This window comes from Vipera ursinii, assembly GCF_947247035.1.
Source record: "Vipera ursinii genome assembly, chromosome: 3".
NCBI lineage: Eukaryota > Metazoa > Chordata > Lepidosauria > Squamata > Viperidae > Vipera > Vipera ursinii.
Window position 1 is genome coordinate 144,198,537 of NC_139516.1, and position 20,460 is coordinate 144,218,996.

Consider the following 20,460-nt stretch of genomic DNA (forward strand, 5'->3'; position numbering starts at 1 on the left):
GTGCTTATGCTTCTTTCTTCAACATTACTGTATTGCACAATTTGGAAATTTACAGTTGCCCGTTTGGATTTAAAATTCAACACTGAAATATGAAATGATATAGTTTCTTATTTATTGTACTCATCATTAATTGGAGGCACAATGAGTACCAAACAAATTTTTCCCATAAGGAATAATGTATTGAGTTATAAGGCAGTCAACAATAACTAGTTTTAACTTGTGTATTGAGTATCAAACAAGCAATGAGTACCGGGAGAAAATTTTCACATCAAAATCCATTGAGTACCAAATTTGATGAGTTTCAAAGCAGTTGAGTACCAAGGTACCACTGTATATGTTTACAAAGACAAGAATTAAAACTGAGAAGTTTACATATAGTATTAAGCCAAAATATAGCTTGTCTGTTTCTAGTTTAACAGGATAGGAAAACTCATCTCTAGGAAGAAACATTTTTTTGCAACAAACCATAAACTGAAATACTAGTTAAATCTGAATCCCAAATTTCAGTTTGTACTTGGTTTTTACACTCTTTTTTTCTTAGCTCTTTGCAGCAGAAATGGACATAACAAATGCCGAACTGGACTTCCGGTGGCGGCGCGGCGCCGGACACAGCCGTTTTCGGCCTGCCCGCTGCTCAGCTGTGTTTTTTCACCCGAAACAGCGCCGATCAGCTGTTCGGGTGGATTTGAAGCCCCCTCCTCGGGAGAAGAGGAGGGGGTGAGGCCCCAGGTAGGGGTTGAGTTCTCCGGGGCCGCCTGAGCTTGAAGCTTGGGCGGCTGAAGGATTGAACTCCCCCGCAGCCTGGGTTGCTAGCCTACAGACTAAGGAAGAAGCAAAGGGCTTCTAATATAGACAAAATTGAACATAAGGGAAAGGTTGTGTTTCAACAGGATTTTATTAAGGAAGCCTTTTTGGACTTTTATTCTAAATTATATGCTAAGGAGAAGATTAATGAAAAAGATATTGATGTATATTTGGAGAATGCTAGCATCCCGGTTCTTACGCAGGTACAAAAAGAGGAGATTAACCAATTGATAACAGAAGAAGAAATTCTTACAGCAATTAAGGAATTGAAGTTGGATAAAGCGCCAGGTACAGATGGTTTGACTGCGGTCTACTACAAAAATCTACAAATGGAGCTGATAAAGCCGTTAAAGGAACTGTTTCAGATAATTCAGAGAGGGGGAAAGGTGCCTCCATCTTGGAGAACTGCTTTTATCTCTTTGATTCCGAAGGAAGATCAAGATGCTACTCAAGTAAAAAATTATAGACCGATATCGCTTTTAAATACAGATTACAAGATATTTGCTAAGGTGTTGGCTAATAGACTGATGAGGGTTCTGCAACAGGTGATTCATGGGGATCAAACTGGGTTTATTAGTGGCAGGCAAATGAAGAATAATGTGAGGCATATAGTTGATGTGTTAGAGTTTTTGGAAAGGAACAACCAGATCTCTGCGGCGCTAATCTTTTTAGATGCTGAAAAAGCCTTTGATCAATTGAATTGGCAATTTTTGATGAAAGTTTTAGATAAAATGAACTTTGGGGATAACTTTGTGCAACCAATTAGGGCATTATATCAAAAACAAACTGCCCGAATAATAGTTAACAATAGTTTGACTGAAGCTTGTAATATTGAGAAGGGCACAAGGCAAGGGTGTCCTTTATCACCTTTGTTATTTGTGTTAACATTGGAGATATTATTGATAAAAATACGGAATTCGGAAAGAATTAAGGGTATACAAATTAGAGATCAGGATTATAGATTGAGAGCGTTCGCAGATGATCTGGTTGTTACGGTGACCCAGCCGGAGAACTCTGTTGTGGACCTGATGGAGATAATAATGCAATATGGGAAGGTTTCTGGATTTAAAGTTAATGCACAAAAAACTAAAATTCTAGCCAAAAATATGACAGCATCACAAAAGGCCCTTTTAGAAGAATTAACTGGATTTGAGACTGTCAAAAGGGTCAAATATTTGGGGGTGTTTTTGTCACCCTCTAATACAAAGTTATATAAAAATAACTATGAAAGATTATGGGGAAAAATTCAAAAAGAAATGGAAAGTTGGGAAAAATTGCAATTGTCTTTGTTGGGACGAATCGCAGCAGTGAAAATGAATGTCCTGCCTAAATTTTTATTTTTATTCCAAATGATACCGGTTCTTAAGAAAGATTCTAATCTGGAGGAATGGCAGCGAGGTATCAACAAATTTGTCTGGGCAGGGAAAAGGCCACGAGTTAAACTTAAGATTATGCAGGACACTCGTGAAAGAGGTGGTCTTAAAATGCCCAATCTTAAATTATATTATGAAGCTGCTGCGTTAGCAGGAATAAGTGATTGGATTAATTTGACACAAGAGAGATTATTAAATCTTGAGGGCCATGACTTGTTGTTTGGCTGGCATGCATATTTGTTGTATGATAAGAAGGTAGATAATGTGTTTAAAGTGCATATTCTAAGACAGGCATTGTTGAGAGTTTGGAAGAAGTATAGACACAAGCTACTGTAGATTGTAAGATACCATTGTGGGCAATCCCAAAACACGCAATAGAAAATATAAATGTTGGTTTTAAACATGATGTGACTACGTATAAGGAGATTTTAAGCCTGGAAAGAAATGTTTGGTGTCTGAAACCGTACAGCCTCTTGCGAGATGAGAAGATTATTCAAACTTGGTTTCAATATACGCAGTTACGGGCCAGGTGGAAAGAAGATCAGAAAACTGGTTTTACAATGACTGATGAAAATCTGATAAAGCAAATTAGAAATCAGGGTCCAGCACATATCAAATGGATATATCTTGCATTGATAGAAATTGACTCAGAAACAGAACTGGTTAAAGATTGTATGATAAAATGGGCTCAAAATATCCAAGAAGTTATTACAATGGACACGTGGGAAAAGATTTGGGTGAGGAACGTAAAATTTACACAAGCTCAAAATTTAAGAGAGAACTTTTATAAAATGTTTTATAGGTGGCATTTAGATCCTAAAAAGCTGGCAAGTATGTATCCGAATTATCAGCCCAAATGCTGGAGGTGCGGTGATGAAGATGCAACATATTTTCATATATGGTGGACTTGTAAAAAGGTTAAGGCTTTTTGGATAAAAATTTGGTGGAACATGCAGAAGATCTTCAAGCAGAAGATAAAGTTTTGTCCGCAATTCTTTTTGCTGGGTATAATTACAGAGGCTACTGTTGTGGACACTAAGTTGATGTTGAATTTAATTACAGCAGCAAGACTTCTAATAGGCCAGTATTGGAAGAAAGAGGAATTGCCGACTATAGAGGAATGGACTTTAAAGGTTTCTGACCTGGCAGAAATGGCAAAGATTTCGGCTTATTTGAAAGCTCACTCACAAGAACGCTATATTATGGAGTGGAAAAAATGGATTGAATATATCCAGAAGAAATATGGGACTAAAAAGTTTCATTTAGCATTTGAATAAATCTTCCTTTCTTTTTTTCTTTTTCTTTCTTTTTATATGTAATATTAATATTGTTTGTAGTTATCTTATATGAGCTAGAGAGCGATAGATTTAAGAGTTTATTGTTGTTAGCATATGGATGTTTATGATTGTTTTCTGTTTTTATACCTTGTACTTAGCTCTGGGAAGTCGGGGGGGGGGGGGGGGAAGGGGGGAGGGGGAGGGAGGGATAGGTAGGGGAGGGGGAGGGGGGATTGTTAAAGAGAAAATGTATTTTAAAACTTTTCAATAAAAAAAACAAACGCCGAACTGGCTGAAGGAAGCCATAATTACTTCGTTTATTTGCAAGACTCAGTCTTATCTAATAAGCAACATCTTAACAAGAATTATTTTAAAATTGAGCACAACTAAAACAATTTATATATATTATTTTAATATATATTTGCATTTCATCTTCTATTTCTATCTTGCTTTAAAAATAACTTGAGACATTGCCCAGTGGCAAAACCAGCAATCTAGTCTCAAACTTAACTGCCATTATGAATCAAGGTGAACAAAGGATGTGCTTACTTGTTTCCTCACGAAAAGTATCTAACACTGAACCAAAACACCAATGCAATTAATGAGGGAAGGGTTGTGCAAAGAAAGAATATGGGCCAAAAAAGATAGGCAACTCTTACAGATGCCTGACACCATCGGCCCCCGCACACAGAGGCCAGTGAGCGCATGGGGGCCAACGGTGTCTGTCAGCAGCCACAGCCTGCCGGCCCCTCAACCAGCACACTCTGGGGCTCCGCAGCCCACCACCAGCAGTTCAAAGAAGCCGCCTCTGAGCTGGATGGCCGGCCAACAGCTGAGGAGGTGAGGAGGTGATGCAGTGGGTCGTGCCCAGGAAAAGGAGAGCATGCGAGGCCAGGAGTGACGGGATGGGGGGGAGGGAAACCAGCCGTGCCGGGATGCATCCGGCCACATGGGAACTCGGTGAGTTAGTGGGTGGCTGCTTGAAGAGGGCCAGTTGCCATCTCCGGGGCATGGCGAGCATCTCCACAGAGAGGGCTCTGAGTGCTGCCTCTGGCACGTGTGCCATAGGTTCACCACCACTGATCTATGTGGTCACTAGGAGATGAAGATGACTCAATGGCACATAATCAATCAATGAAAATTTATACATAAATCAGTCCAAAGTTTTGTGAGTGGATATATGCACATCCTTTCTTTCTACCTCTGTTTGGTGTAGAGCAGGGGTGTCAAATTGCGGGCCCACAGGCTGAATGTGTCACAGAGAAACCGAGCCCACCCCATTGCCGGCAACAGAAAAAAAGTCACGACACGTCACATGACATTGCAAGTTTGACACCCCTGGTCTAGAGGCCACTTGTATACTCCAAGCATTGCAGAAACCCTTAGGAATAATAGCATTTGGAAAATATCACAGTACTACTAATACTCTACATCAGACATGTCAAACACAAGGCCCGGGGGCCAGATCCGGCCCCCAAAGTGGTTTCATGCGGCCCGCAAAGCCATCCTGGAAACAGTGAGGGAACGGCCCCCACTGTCTTGGCCCTGGCCCAGAGACCCTCCTTCTGCCAGAGACCCTCAGATCTGTCCCACTCCTGCCCAGGCCCCCATAGGCACCCTTGATGCGAACCATGTAGAGCTGGCCACGCCCACCCAGTAGGCCATATGCACTCTAGCCACGGCCACCCAGTACGCCACGCCCACCCTGGCCACACCCACCCAGCCCCCTGAGGGCAACCGCAATGCTGATGCGGTCCTCAATGAAATTGGGTTTGACACCCCTGCTCTACATCATACAACCTTTGTTGATCCTTTCTGGAAAAAGTAAGCAAAAGACACCATTGTATCCAAAAGAGTTCAGACACAATGCTTTTAAGAGCTAAATGATCACAAATAAACATTCCAAATCAAAATTCCCACATTATTATGATAGAAACAATTCCTACAGTGAATAAATATATACAAGTAGCAGCAGACATACCATAATTCACTACCTGCATTCAACACTATTCTGCTAAATCATAACCACTGCGTACAAAGAAATAAATACATGATGAACCAAAATAAGTGATGTACGACATTCCATCATTTTAGTTCTGGTACCATTCAAGTAATCAAAATTGAGGTTCTTCTGTGTAACCAAGAAAGCAATTCACACAATTTCCTCCCAGTTCATTTGTGAATGGACCAACAAGTAGCATATTTCCAAAATGTTTATAACTAACTGCAGAACAATAAATGAATGTGAGTTAAATATTTGGGGCTATAGAGTTAAAATGCAAAATGTTTGTATGGTATCAATCTCTGATCCTCCAGGAAGAATATTCCCCTAAAAGCCTAGAAATCTGAAGATATACCTATTCAAAAGCCACCAGTTACATTTACCTAATTATTACACAGAATAAACAATCCAAAATCTATTCCTTCTACAAGTGTACCAGAGACAGGACCATGTCCAAACTTGTTCATGAACATGCTTCCATTTTCTCTAATGAAGATTCATATTTAATATGTTTGTCCAAATTTTAAGACACATTCAGTAAAGATCTGTACTTCCTTTTGTTAAACAGTACGTATTGGCTGCACTAATTTCAGCAACTAGAAGATGACAAACTATTTAAATTGTTTGTTTTGTGCCTTTGAGTCAGTACTGACCTCTGATGACTTCATGGACCAGTCTGCAGTTATCTAGCAAGCTTTCAGAAGTGGTTCACCAATGCCTGTTTCTTAGGGCTGACACAGAGTAAATGGCCCAAAGTCACTCAACTGCCCAAGACAGGACTAGAACTCACAGGCCCCCAGGTTCCACAGTGATTTTAACCACACCATTTTAATCTGGGCAAGTGTAAATAATTTACATGCATTCTTGAAAGTAAGGCCTGGACATACCGCAATGAAGCTCTTCTGAAGCGTGTAGCCTTAGTTCAACAAGATCAATATAGAGTTTATTTTCAAAATAAGTTGCAAAACAAGCTTTTCATTTATCAATGACTGGTCTCTATATAGGTAAAGGTAAAGGTTCCCCCGCACATGAGTGCTAGTCATTTCCAACTCTAGGGGCCAGTGCTCATCTCTGTTTCAAAGCCGAAGAGCCAGCACATGTCCGAGGATGTCTCCGTGGTCATGTAGCCAGCATGACTAGACGCCAAAGGCGCACGGAACGCTGTTACCTTCCCACCGTAGTGGTCCCTATTTTTCTACTTGCATTTTTACGTGCTTTCGAACTGCAAGGTTGGCAGAAGCTGGGACGAGCAACAGGCGCTCAGTCTGCTACACGGCACTCGGGATTCGACCCGCCAAACTGCCGATCTTCTGATCGACAAGCTCAGCGTCCTAACCCACAGAGCCACTGCGTCCCTTTTCGTCTCTATATACGATGTAGTTATTAACTTTCTGTAAATACCAATATTATGATTTAATTTTCAGTTGAGATATAAATTTGAATATTGGGTATTGTTCCTGTAAGATTCTTGGTTTCAAAAAATGCTACAGGAGAAGATCTATACCAATTTGTCTGAAACCGAAGCAAAATCCAGTTCAGAGAAACTGATTCATAGTCACCTTGCCATATTGTATGTATCTTCCAATATATTTGATTGAAGATAATGTATTAGATAATCAGTGCAAGACCAGAAGATATGGAGAGACCTGGCAGATAGCATCACCCAGAGTCGGACATGACTGAATGGATATCATCATCATCAACAACAACAACAATATATTTGGCATCTGACTCCATCCCAGTGCTTATTAATTATGCATATTATGTTGTATCTAATGAATTCTGTAGTTCAAACTCCACATGCAGGTTCAAAATAGCAGTACAACCTACATCACTTCCTAGAACACGATGCTGGCCCAGTGATCCAACCTTAATAAGCTGGATCTTAATAATAATAACTTGTGGCAGTGGGAGAGCAAGTATAAGGTTTTCCATTCTGAGAAGCAATCAGTGGTCACCAAATGCTTCATGAAATGAAAAGGGTAAAAAAGGAATGGACAGAAAGAGGATCATGTCTTTCCATTTGAACTGAGTCAGATTAAGGATTCAGCTTTGTAATGGCCACCGCTAATCCATGCCGCACACCTAGTCAAAATCTTATGTTCTAATTTCATGATAATTTGGCAAGAATCTAAAAGACAGAGTTATCATCAGCTGGCCTCATCCATTTGGATTCTGTTGAACTCAGAGCTGTTTAAGAGCAATTTGGAAATTTTGTGGAAGACGTTTCAGATGAGAAATTTCTTCGAAACGTTCTATTATGTACATGGAACAGACTCAGAAAACAAATCTCCTTGGATTACAGTCATGTTGTATATAGGCAGTAATGCAGCAAGTATGGTTATTTCAACAAGATAACTCAAACCATCTGTTGTTGATGCTACACCGATGGACATCAAATACCGTCTTCAACAAGGCTTATATGGGTTGCAACTACATTCCCAAGAATCTACATTCCTGATAGTTGGGGAAACTTCAATCTCACTCAACATTTCTATCCAAACTAGCAAATTTCCTGACTCACAGAGTAAGTCTTGTCTGGATTAAACTTCATCTTGTAAATACTCATTTGACCTAGAATAGCCTCTAAAAATCTGTTGAAGAATGCTAGGATTAGGATTTCTAATTGAAAATGGAAGAAGAACCTGTTCAAGTTATTTTCATGCAGATCAGGAATATAGTCAATGTTCATCAGCTCAAAGACCATACCTGGATTTCCAAAGTGTGCTCAGGGTCATACTCCCAAAATAGACAAAGGGTCCAAAATAAGCTCAGCTTAAAGGATGTCACTGGAATTTTATACTTCTAAAAAACTTAAAGACATCCATTTTCCCTTTTTTTAAAAAAAAATCAAATTCCCAAATGCATTAAAATTAGCCCAATTGTGGAAGGGGGAGGCTCTGAAGTCAGAGATGAGAGCTACTTACATATTTTACACACTTGATGTTTGTGGTAACAAAAGAACAGGGTGGATCTTTGAGGCAATTCAATCCTGCAGAATTGAGCTACAGTCTCTAGCCTCAGCTTCTAAATACTGCGTTTGGGGCACTACTGAAGCCATTATAACATACTGTGGTATCATTTGATCAAGAAGGATATGTTAGATACGGTACTAAAGGCAGGATAACTGCCCACCTCACATTTTTCTACTCTTGTGTTCAAGGTCTTTTCTACCCGCAAATCTAGTCAGAAAGCAGACTGAACTGAATCCAAATAGTTCAGTCCAAATATCAAGTTACTTCTTAGGACCTCACTAGAACAGCAGATGTGATGTAGCAATGACAGCCATTCAGAACCAAATTGCCAAAATCTAAGCTTTGGCATCCTTTTATGTAGCCGTATTCTTTCCACTCCAGCATCTCTCTTTTTCATTACAGAAATGCAAATGATAACATACAGTATTTCTGGATCTAGCTGCAGCATATAAGTGTCCGTACAGAACTCAATGCAGCAAAAGTGATTAAATGAGGTTCATATTCCATTAGCAAACAAAATATAAGGTGTAATTCAGGTGACCAGCATAGCATATACACTTGCATAAATAGTCAACACACAATGGCACAGAGAATCCCAAACTACATAGTGGTATAAATATTTCATTCTGTTGCCCCATTTGGTTCTACAGCAGAATTTTCAAATCAGTGGCCAACATACTTAAGCAAATCTGAAAGGTATACGCAGGGAGTGGCAGGCCATCAAATGTATACAATATGGATTGCTTAACAATTTCCACACCTGCCCACAATCTTTACACAGGGTGTCCTACTTTAATGCATGTGCTGAAACCAATATGCTTTCTAAACTGGAGAGTATGTAAGAACTTTTTCTCATAAGCAGGTTTATAACTAAAGACTAGTTGCAACAGTGACAAAAAAAAACAGCACCTTGGAGTCAAGCCTGATTTTGGGCAATTACATGGGTACATCTATGTAATATTTTTTTATTTTTTGTTTTTAATTTCCCAATCTAGTCAACAGCCTTGCTCCCCCCCACACACACACACACTAGTTTTTTTCGATCTAATGCTCTTTAGCTTTCTTGAAATCAGCCAAGATTGATGAGTTGCAGCCACCTGCTGTAGTAACACTAAGCTTATACCAGAAAGAAATCCAGTGGATTATAGTTTATTTGGTAAGCCACAACTAAGAAAATGATGGATCAATAAAACTGCAAGCCAATCAGGGCCAATAAAAAGAGAACAGAGATTAGTATCACTTCTTACAGATATTAAGACAAAAAGTAGTGTGTGAGAGAGAAAAAATACACAGCTATTAAAGTGATAGCTACAGTGTGATCTAGTATTCTAGTTCACACATTACACTAACTAAGCCATAATATGGTCTGCTCGGCTATGACTTAAAAGATGATTCCAGCCAACAATAAACCACAGTTAAGCCATCAGAGCTTCGCACAATAGGAGACCAGGCTTCTAAATATAAAAAATTCCTGTCTGTAGTTTCTAAGATTTAATATATACATGTGGGCGGAATACACAAAGTAAACGCTTGAACAGATTCAGAATTAAGTTTTTGGTATAGCCATGAAGAAGCTTACATACTAAGAATTAATATAACAATCAGACATGTGCTATTTGGGTTTTTTACCACCAAAATTAAACAATTTGGTAAAAGTTTTCTTCCCCTAGGGAAAAGAAGCATCTGCTGACAACCACAAAACAAGAACAAAAGCATTCTTATTGCTGAACCTCATTTACAGAATTATACTCTCAAAAATTTCCAATGGATTAAAGGTAGAAAAATGCCAACTGAAACGGTTCTGTTAGCTAGAGTTCTTCCATGTTTTCACTTCCATTTTATACTTCCTGTTATCTTGTTGCACATAGCAGACTGATCTAAAACGCTGGACTAAAAGTATTATTCTTCCCAGCCAGTGTAGTTCACGGCTGTGCTGATTAGAAATTATAGTGTTGTAATACAGCACATGAAGTTGAAACTCAAATACTTTGGACACCTAATGAGAAGGACTCACTGGAGAAGAGCCTAATGCTGGGAAAGGTTGAGAGCAAGAGAAGAACAGGACGACAGAGAATGAGGTGGCTGGATGGAGTCACTGAAGCAGTAGGCCTGAGCCTAAATGAACTCCAGAAGATGGTAGAGGACAGGAAGGCCTGGAGGAACGTTGTCCATGGGGTTGCGATGGGTTGGACACGACTTCGCAACTAACAACAACAATATAGCACATCTATGACTTGGGAAAGACTTAGAACAAAACTGCAAGCACAAGTACAATACTAAGCACTGTTGTTGTTTGCAAAACAAAAATATTTCCTAAGAAAACGGGTGATTTAAAACAGTGTCGTTTTTTTTCTCTCAGGACCCCTTTTCACTTTTAAAAATTATGGAAGATCCCAAAAGAGTTTTGTTTATATGAGTTGTATTTATCGATACTTATTATATTGAAAATTAAATTTGACATATTAGCTGCCACTATGCTTCTCACAAGTGTATATTCTTTTTCAACACAGGCTGGCAATAATTTTGATTTTGTGGATCCCTGGAAAGGATCTGGAGGGTGTCCACTCTTTGAGAAACAGTAGTTTAAAGAGAAGTAGTCATAGTATACAGAGAGCAATCTTATTAAAGGAGACAGGCATCCTCTGCAAATTGACATGGAATACTTAAATGCCAAGCAGAACACAGCAGTTTTAATTATAACCCCCCTTTGTGACAATTCTTTTTTTTTTCCAGTAGGCACATCCCAACAAGTTTGGCCAATAATCAGGGATTATGGATCTTGTAGTCTAGACTGAGCAAATGGAAAGAATGCCTGTGATGCCTTTATTAGCTATGTAGAAGACTGGGACACATAGGAGGAACCATATTAACAAACCTCCCTTGCTTTTGCCTTTACAGATGGTTACTTTTATTTGGAAATACCAAATTTCAGTGATTTCAAGAGAAATAAAGCACAATTATTGATGGAAGTAAATAACCAAACACAGCTATAATACTTTCATTCAGTTCTGTGCAGGAATACTCTACAGGTCCTACTGCAATCAATTACAAAGTGTTTCATAGATTATATGAGGCAACCACCATAATCACGAAGTTAATAGAGGGAGTATTAAATTTCTGTGAGTCATCTGGAACCAATAGATCATATGGAACTACAGTTCTAAAATTAGGGATGAGAGCTTCCTTCAACTACCACGACACCTCTTACAAAATACAAAAACTGAAGCAACCGAACAGCAAACTGGTGTAGTGGTTTCCAAAATGTTCTGCCTAAATGGATACGTGTTCTTCATTGCCATCTGCTGAGAAGTCCCGATTGACCAATGTGATATGTGAATCCAAGCCCCAGGTTAACTCATGATCTAACCATGGTCTATTGAATAAGCCACAATAAGCTAAGCTAGTATGTTGTGCTAAGCAAAGAATATTATGGTTTAATGCAGTGTGAATGTAGCCTTAATACAAGAGGCTCCAAATAACCTTCAATACCTAATTTGTCCTTAAAAAAACAACCAGGATGCTGCTGTACTGCTTTTCAGAGTGGTTTGTCAAACCCAGATAATACCTTCTTGCACTGCAAATGGGATCATTTTCAAATGATAACCAGCAGAGAACAATTTGCCTTGTTCCATGAACTCTTTTGAATTCCTAAACAAGGCTGCAGTGGTCCAGTGCTGACAAAGTGTTACAACATGAGATTTCTCACAAATTCTTCCAGAAGAGACCAATACCACAATGTGTCTACAGAGGTTGCAACTACCAAGGAAGGGATAAACTCATATCCCAGCCTGACTTTGACAAGCAGAAACAAGTCCAGCCATGATCTGGATTTGGGATAAAAACAGGAGGCCCTTGCATATTTCAAGGAACCAACTGCCAAATTCATCAATGTCGTGCAATTTTTGCGAATTTCATTAAATCATGCACAACATGAAAAATCCAAAGATATATAGCATGTGCCTGTTGATGCAAAACAAAAGAACAAAACCTGGATACAAAAATGTCATGTACTTCAAATCCTCTAAACTATTTCCTATGTATATATTGTAACATGAAACTCAGCATCATTAACTTGCAAATTGTCTTTGTGGAGTGACAAATACATCTCTAATATGTCAACTAATTTCCCTATTAATTCCCAGAAAACTACATTCTATGGCTTTAAAAAGCTTTTGTTTTGCTTTTTCCATCAAGCAGTTCAGCTCTCCTTTGCAGCCTTGAACTTAAGTGCATTAAAAATAATAGTAAAGGACTCCTGAAATGGCTGCTGGCTAAATTTGTTCATTTTCCAATACTTAAGATACCATACCATCTTTTTCTAGCTTTAGCAACAAATCTGAAGAAAAGAATTTATGAAAGGGGGAAAAATCTGGGAAAGGAGCACATCGAAGTATGACCTTACCAATACGTTGGGTTAAATCTAAAAAACACAAAATTCAGAAACACAGATGGATCAGTATAGGCCTTGGCATCATCCATTCCATTTCTCATTAATTATTATAAGATGTTTGCAAAAGAAAGACAATTTTTTCCCATGTAACAGACAAGCTTCTGAGGCTGTCTGAGGTAATACTGCTCAATCATCCTTTTGACAATTAGGAACACAATTGTTAAGTGAATCTGGCTGCGCCATTGACTTTGCTTATCAGAAGGTCACAAAAGGTGATCACATGACCCTGGGACACGGCAACCATCATAAATATGAGTCAGTTGCCAAGCATCCGAATTGTGATGATGTGGCCATGCGGATGCTGCAATGGTCATAAGTGTGAAAAATGGTCACTAATCACTTTTTTGAATGCTGCTGTAGCTTCAAACGGCCAGTAAGCAAAAGACTATAAGTCCAGGGCTACCTGTAAGTACAATACCATACTACCTTACTGGAGGTTTATTGTTCTTGCTTGTATCTAAGGTCATTGGTTGTTTTTTTTTATGCTTTGTGTTCTCCCAGGAGACAAGCATCATTATCCTTCACCTCAGTGCCCAAATCTTAGAGGAGGAAAGGAAGTGATCACAGAACCTGCAGAGTGGGTAAGAGGGCCTGCAAGAGAACCAAGCCATTGAAAAGATAATTGCTCTGATAGCAGAAGCACCAAGGTTTAAACCCTGGCAACTGAAGTTGAAAATCCCACATAGTAAGTTATCAGGAGGAGGGGAGGGGAACTGCATGCAAATGCAGCTGTCAAACCAACTGGACGTTCCTCAGTTCTGAAAAGCAATGATAATGCTTCTCATGGAACATCTAGGAGGGTCCACAGGGGGAAGGCTGCCAGAAATCAAGTTGCAATTGTGAAATCAAAGCTCCACCTTTTCTTTAAATATATAAGATCACATGCAAGCAACACATGGAAAAGTCACAAAAAAAGAGGTAAGGCTCCAATTACGTGGTCATGCCCACCATCTTGACTTTTATGACCTGCTTCCTGTGGAAACCTCTGATGCTTATGAGATAGACAGCATTAACAATTGGCACTGAGGTTCCAAATCTCTGCAGAAACTTAACTTTGAACTAATCTTATTATTTAAGCTATGTTGTTCTCACTCTGTTTATAGAATTCATTTACTAATTATAATTAAGGAATATAATGGCCTAGTTTCTTGCACAGCACCAAGCCACAATTTTACTAACCATGATTTGTCAAGAAAAAAGTTGCCATAAGCAATGGCTTACAAAGCTTAGGATCCCCCTACATGCTAAGCCAAAATCAAGCAACTTCATTTTGAATATGGGAATTCAGTCAAACTTTTCACACTAACAAGGACTATTCACTTCCGTGTACGTACAAAGATGTTGTCAAAGGAAAGGAGAACTGCTAATAAAAGTTACTCTTGAAATAATACACAAAGGAAAAAAATTAGTAGTCATATGAATATTAGTTTCAAATGACTTATGAAATAGCCTTTTAAATAGTTGTTTAACTATCACAGCTAAGCAAAAACTAATAATGAGGTTATCTTCCATATGGAAATTTATTCAGATTGGCCACAATAAAGGACCATTTGGCAGAATGGGGCTGTTAATATAAAAACCTGATGGAGGGGGGGGGGAATCTAAAATAAAAAGGTAAAATTTTACAATCTTAGAAATAATTTTAAGGATGTTATGTTATTATTTCTGATAACTCTTAGACTTTTGCCGATTAGTACTGAATGATGAATGTTTACACTTTGATAAAGGATGAGATATTGGAAGAAAAGATTTTTTTAACTGAAATATTAGTGAAGGCATTAAATCACTGAAACGTTTTATACTTGGCTGGAGGGAGGGAGGAGTCAAATTTATATATTTTTTCTTATTTCTTATTTTCTTTTTCACCTCCTATACTTCTTTGTCTTTACTTTCTTTTAGTTTGTATTATTTTACCTTTGTACTTATAAATATTAATAAAATTATTTTTAAAAAAAACTTTTAAGGATGTTACAAGTGACATTCCACAGCTGATACCTCCACATATCCTGGACTATACAACTTCATTACGCTAAATGGATTGTCAGGCTAACTGGGGAGAATAAGACTTTTAACCTGGAGGTGATCTACTTGGAGAAAACCATTGTAGCTTGCTGCCCAAATAGTATAAATTTGTGAATGACTGAACATGGGGAAAAAAGGCACATGCTTTCAAAGGACTTCCTAAGATTTGCCTATGCATACCTGAGACATAGCAAAATATGATGCTGAATTAAAAGTGATATATTTTACATTAGCAAACTACAAATCTGACCCTAATACAACTAACAATCAGGAGACGCAATACAGACCCTGGCCTAAAGCAAAAGAAAACAGCTTCAAAGCAGCCTATAATCCTCTTTTTTGTATCCTTAACCTAACAATGCTTGTCTGGGGGGTTTCAATTACTATGCTCTGTCTTGTTGGTATTACCCCCTTGGAAGTCTGGAGGTGAATCCTTCTTAAAACTATTTAGCTACCCTATCTCAGAGGCCCTCCAATTCCCTTAACATGACTTACTTGAATAACATTGAATAAACAATCCCCACCCATCACCTACTTCTTTTGTCTACAGCTCCTATTCAGGTATTGACTGCAAAGCAGGTTAGCATGAAAAACTGGAGAGGTGGTTAGTTTGAACCAGATGCACTAGAATGACTTCCAACCTGCTGGAGGGAACAAAATCCACAGGTTCTTCAGCTACAGAGATTGGGTGTAATTCCAGAATCATCGCCAGGAGACACAGATCTGTGTGATCCAACCAGCAAGCCTGACCTTTCTCAGTTAGCTTACACTCAGTCATTTTCCACTGCTCTAAATCCAAACTGCACAATACCCTACCCTTGCATATGTGTGTACATACGCACACTGCAGCACAGCAATAATTCTTGGACCTCAATCTCTAGCAAAACTCAGTAATATTTCAGGAGAGCTTGAAGCTCCATAACTTTGATCAGAACAGCTTCAATAAGATTCATAAAGAACAAAGTCAAGGATGCTTCTGTTTAGCTATTTCTACACCACAGCTGTTCCTGTCTTATGGATTGCTACCTTTATAGTGCTGTCCTTTCAATACCAACAAAGAGGTGAAACAGGGTGGGTTTGCAGCCATGCTCAGTTACTCCAATAATTCTGAGGACAGACTTGTTGATTTTTAATGACCTTCATTCAAAAGTGAAACTTTAACACACTTGGATGTTCTCTGTACAACTAGATAGATTATTGCCTCACAAAGGTGCCCCAAATGCTACAGTTCTAAGTGTGTTCATCATCTTTAGTTCAAATACCGGTAAGCTGATTTCTAGGACAAATTAAATAGCAAGAGAGCAGATTCCAAATATCCTCAACCCCACATAGTAAAAATTAATGATACAGGTCTTATCAATCCTCTCATGCCTACTCCCAAATAACATTTTCCAATCCAGCAAAACATTTAACAGGTTACGATTTTGCAAGAAATTCACAAATACTCCATACATTATTGTTAATTGTTGTTGGTGATAGCTAGAGTGGGGAAGTAAAAGTAGCAGGCATTTCAAGCAAGTTTTTTTTAAAAAAAAACACGGCATGTTAGGTTCATGTGCAACACCGGCAATTTCTCAGCTATACCTACTGTGCATAAATGCTACCAACACATGAACAAAACAACATTTTTCTCCAGTTCTTTATTCAATTTAAGCCATATTTAAAAGAAAAAAGTTTAAACTGCATGAACCTAGTCTCCATGATGTTTTTATTCATAGTAATCATATGAAAATATCAATTACTTTGTTATGTCTTCCACTGTTTCAAATCTAGTTTCCATTGTTTTTATCATTGCCATCAGGGCTAGAAACCCCACAACTTCCCATGAATTTCTATAGGCAATTAAAGACTCACATAACGCTCTGTTTAAAAGATATAAGCAGTGCCTTGCTGGATCGGACCCCTGGCCCATCTAGTCCAGCAGTCTGTTCTCACAATGGCCAACCAACTGCAATATTAATAAATATCAATACATATAATGTTAACATCAGTAAGAATAAAGTTATTTTTTAAAAAAATTAATAAGAGACTTTGTCATATACCATGATCAATCTATTCATTCAGAATTACCAGCCCCCGTAAGATTTTCTTACAAATTCTCACTTTTCCCATTCTTGGGGGGGGGGGGTTTGTCCTTTTTTTGCCATCCCTCTTATATGTTTTCTCCACTATATACTCATTTTAAGAAAGATCTTTCAGAGAAGATGAATAGAAACATAAAGCAATTCTTACCTTTCTAAACTTCAAACTGCTCTTCAGAAAAGCACTTCATATCTGTAAAAGAGAAAGGAAAAAAAATCAAAGTTATAATAATCAGGTGCAATGTAAAAAATTCTATTAACCAATTGGGCAAAAGTAGAAGAATTAAGAAAAACAACTTATTTTTCCTTAGTTTGAATGCTAGAAATCAAGCAGTACAAAAAAAAACCAGAAATCATATGCAAGAATGGGAAGAACCCAAGATATTACTATACTGCCCTGATTTATTTTCCCCATCCCATTTCAGAGCTGATTGAGGGTGAAATATTACATTCCACCTGTGCTTCAACTCACATGGGTCAAGGAGGCAAGAGGACAGAACAATAAAAATCAAGATTTTTTTTTAAAGATTTGTTATTTTAACTGTTAAAAAAGGTAATTGGAAAACACCACATTCCCATTCGAAGACATATTTAAACTTTTCAATCTCCAAAATTGTACCTGGAAGCATCCTCAGTTGCAGTTTGCATTGAAGCTACTAGTAACTAGGACATACTTGGGAGATAGCTTCACCAAAGACTTCTGTCCTAACTTTCTTCTAGGGCTGGAGTGGGTAACCTTTTCTAGCAGGCCCATACAGAGCCCTTCAGAAATCTTCTGCAAGATCAAGAGTGGAATTTTTTCCAGTACCAGCAGTCTACTGGAGGTGGGGTGGGGTGGGGAATAAAAGGTTAAGACAGACACAGTATTTTGCCCTACCCATCTAGGATTCTGGCCCCACTTTGAGGCAACAGAGCCCGCTACAAAAAAGGTGTCTTCTAACATAGAAACTTGGCTTCATGAACCTAATCATATTTTACTTTTATAAAGGCATTGTTTAAAGTGTATCATACCATTGCAAGGAAGTACCTCTCTGTGTTTCTTTTTTAGTATAGTACTTTCTCTTGACATTGCTTTACAAATGAAACTTCTCATTTCAGGAACCAAAGACAGATCACTCACTACCTCTTGTACACTTATTTGCAATAATTTAGGATTTTCCAATCCTCCAACCCTGGAACAACGCCCCAATGAATTTTCCAATGCTCCAACCTTGGGAGGTTTTTAAGAAGAGATTGGACAACCATTTGTCTGAAATGGTATAGGGCAGGGGTCTTCAAACTCGGCCCTTTTATGACTCATGGACTTCAACTCCCAGAATTCCTCAGCCAGGTACGCTGGCTGAGGAATTCTGGGAGCTGAAGTCCATGAGTCATAAAAGGGCCGAGTTTGAAGACCCCTGGTATAGGGTTTCCTGCCTGAGCAGGAGGTTGGAGTAGAAGAGATCCAAGGTCCCTTCCAACTCTGTTATTATTCCGATTCCTAAATGACTCTCTAATATAAAATATTGCACGTTGGGTGATGTTTTGTTAGCTCTTCCAGCAGATGTATCATTACACAATTCAATTAATTAAAAGGTTAGACAACCGCATTTCATTGACAAAAAGAAGCAAGAGAATCAAATCCTGATAGATGCAGTTGGGTTAATTTTAGCATCTGTTTAGCTGCTTAGCAACACTTATCCTATGACCTTCTATGCACCACCTACTTTCACAAAGGATAATAAGTATAACCTGAGAGATCTAGCAACAATACCTAGTTTTCACTAGCTGTGACCAGTACAAAAATCAATTTGCGCTACAAGGGGGAAAAAAAAACCAAAGTAGTCAAACAATATATTAGTTCTATACTGGAAAGGGGATACTGGAATGTAAGCTTATCAAGTAAGTGATGAAAACCCATAAAACTCCTGAAAAAAGTAGAGGGAGTTTTCAAGCACACCTTCTGCCCCAGGCCAAAACAAGTTTATCAAAGCCACTAGCTATGCAAGGAGGACTTTTGGTTTTTGCATCTAAATGTTTTACTTCAAAGAATTCTTGGCCCTCAAAAGACAAAATAAGTGATGTAACAGTGCAAGGATGAAACCACCTCCTGCTCAAGATGGATAAGAATTAAGCTGCATTAAACTTTTTCAAACTTTTAGAGAGCAAAATCCAAAGTGTTCTTATCCTGAAATGTTGCTTTAAAATAGTAATCAATGAAATAGAAATTAAAATGCAATTTCATAGAAATTGCAAGTAACTGAAATGGCATGCATTATTTTCCTAAGCAAAATGATATGCAAAACTGTATTTTTACTGCTTAAATACACTGTTGGAACTGAGACACAAACACAAAACATCAATTTCGGGCCAATTGCACTAAAACAAATAAAACCATTAGGTGCATCTTAAAGCAAAGGATGAAAAGAAATGTTGTGGTAACTTGATTGATTGGATGATGGAGCCATGCTGTTTCTGAGTTTCTAACACACAAAAGGGTCTTTTCTCTGAGGGATGTACATAACACCCGTTAATGCTAATGGGCATTATATACAGACATCAAGAGAAGACTATACCCTTAAGCCTTCAAACAGGAAAATAAAACAAATATGGCTTGTGTGATCATGAGTCACTAGGTACCTCCCTCTTTCTCTTTCATACATCCTTCTCTGGGAAATGGGACCAACTTTTTCCAAACTCCTCTAGAATGACTAAAAAAAAAAAATTCTAATGGCCATCTCACTGAGAAAGCCTTTAAAACTGGTGGAGCAACTGCTATCAGAAGACTTAAATGAGTTACCAAAAATGTCACCAAGGATTCCAGACTGCTGGTTTTCAGATCAAAAGGAAATAATTCTGGTCCTGTTTACCATATTCACACTGATGCAATTCACATTCACCAAAGAATGAAACACAACTACATTCACTGCAGTTCAGCTTATTTAAAAGGCGCAGCAGTCACAGAGGAGGAACAAGTGAGAATGTGAACCAAATTTGCCAGAAGGTACACCTACTTAGTGCAAAAAAAAAAAAAACAAGTACCAGATTTACTGCAAATGCACTTTTAATCTCTTCCTTCTCTCCTCCAGTCACAATCATTTTTTTTTCCTCCTTCATAAAAATATTTTTATTTTATTTTTTTAGTAGCAGAGATGTAAGCAAAGACTTCAGGACAGGCCAGTGGGTTTTTAAACTTAGGTCCTCCCCCCTTCCAAAAGCGTGTCCCCCGGTAGTGGTTTTGTGTGTTGCAGAATAGGAGCTGCTGCTCATCAGGATCTGGCCTCAAGTTCTATCTTCTAACTGAGCAACAAGGAGCCACAGAGGGCAAAATCTGCTGAGCCAGGAGAAATGCCTGCCCTCCCCCTTTTATAACCTATCAAGGATGCATTGCAGAGCACTCCAGAGAGGGAGAGATAGTGTAACGCGGAGGTAAAGAGGGGGTGGGAAAGAGAGCAAGCGCAGAAGCGAGGGAGGAGGGAGCCAGAACAAACTTATCA

At 38.5% G+C, this 20,460-nt stretch overlaps 1 protein-coding gene across 1 annotated transcript in view; it reads right to left on the bottom strand.

The window, feature by feature from the left end:
• Positions 1-20,460, bottom strand: part of RREB1 (ras responsive element binding protein 1) — a 171,883-nt gene that overhangs the window by 149,589 nt on the left and 1,834 nt on the right. Inside the window, exon 2 of the mRNA XM_083359954.1 lies at positions 17,136-17,177. The gene's annotated coding sequence lies outside the window, so the exon portion shown is untranslated. The remainder of the gene's footprint in view (positions 1-17,135; positions 17,178-20,460) is intronic.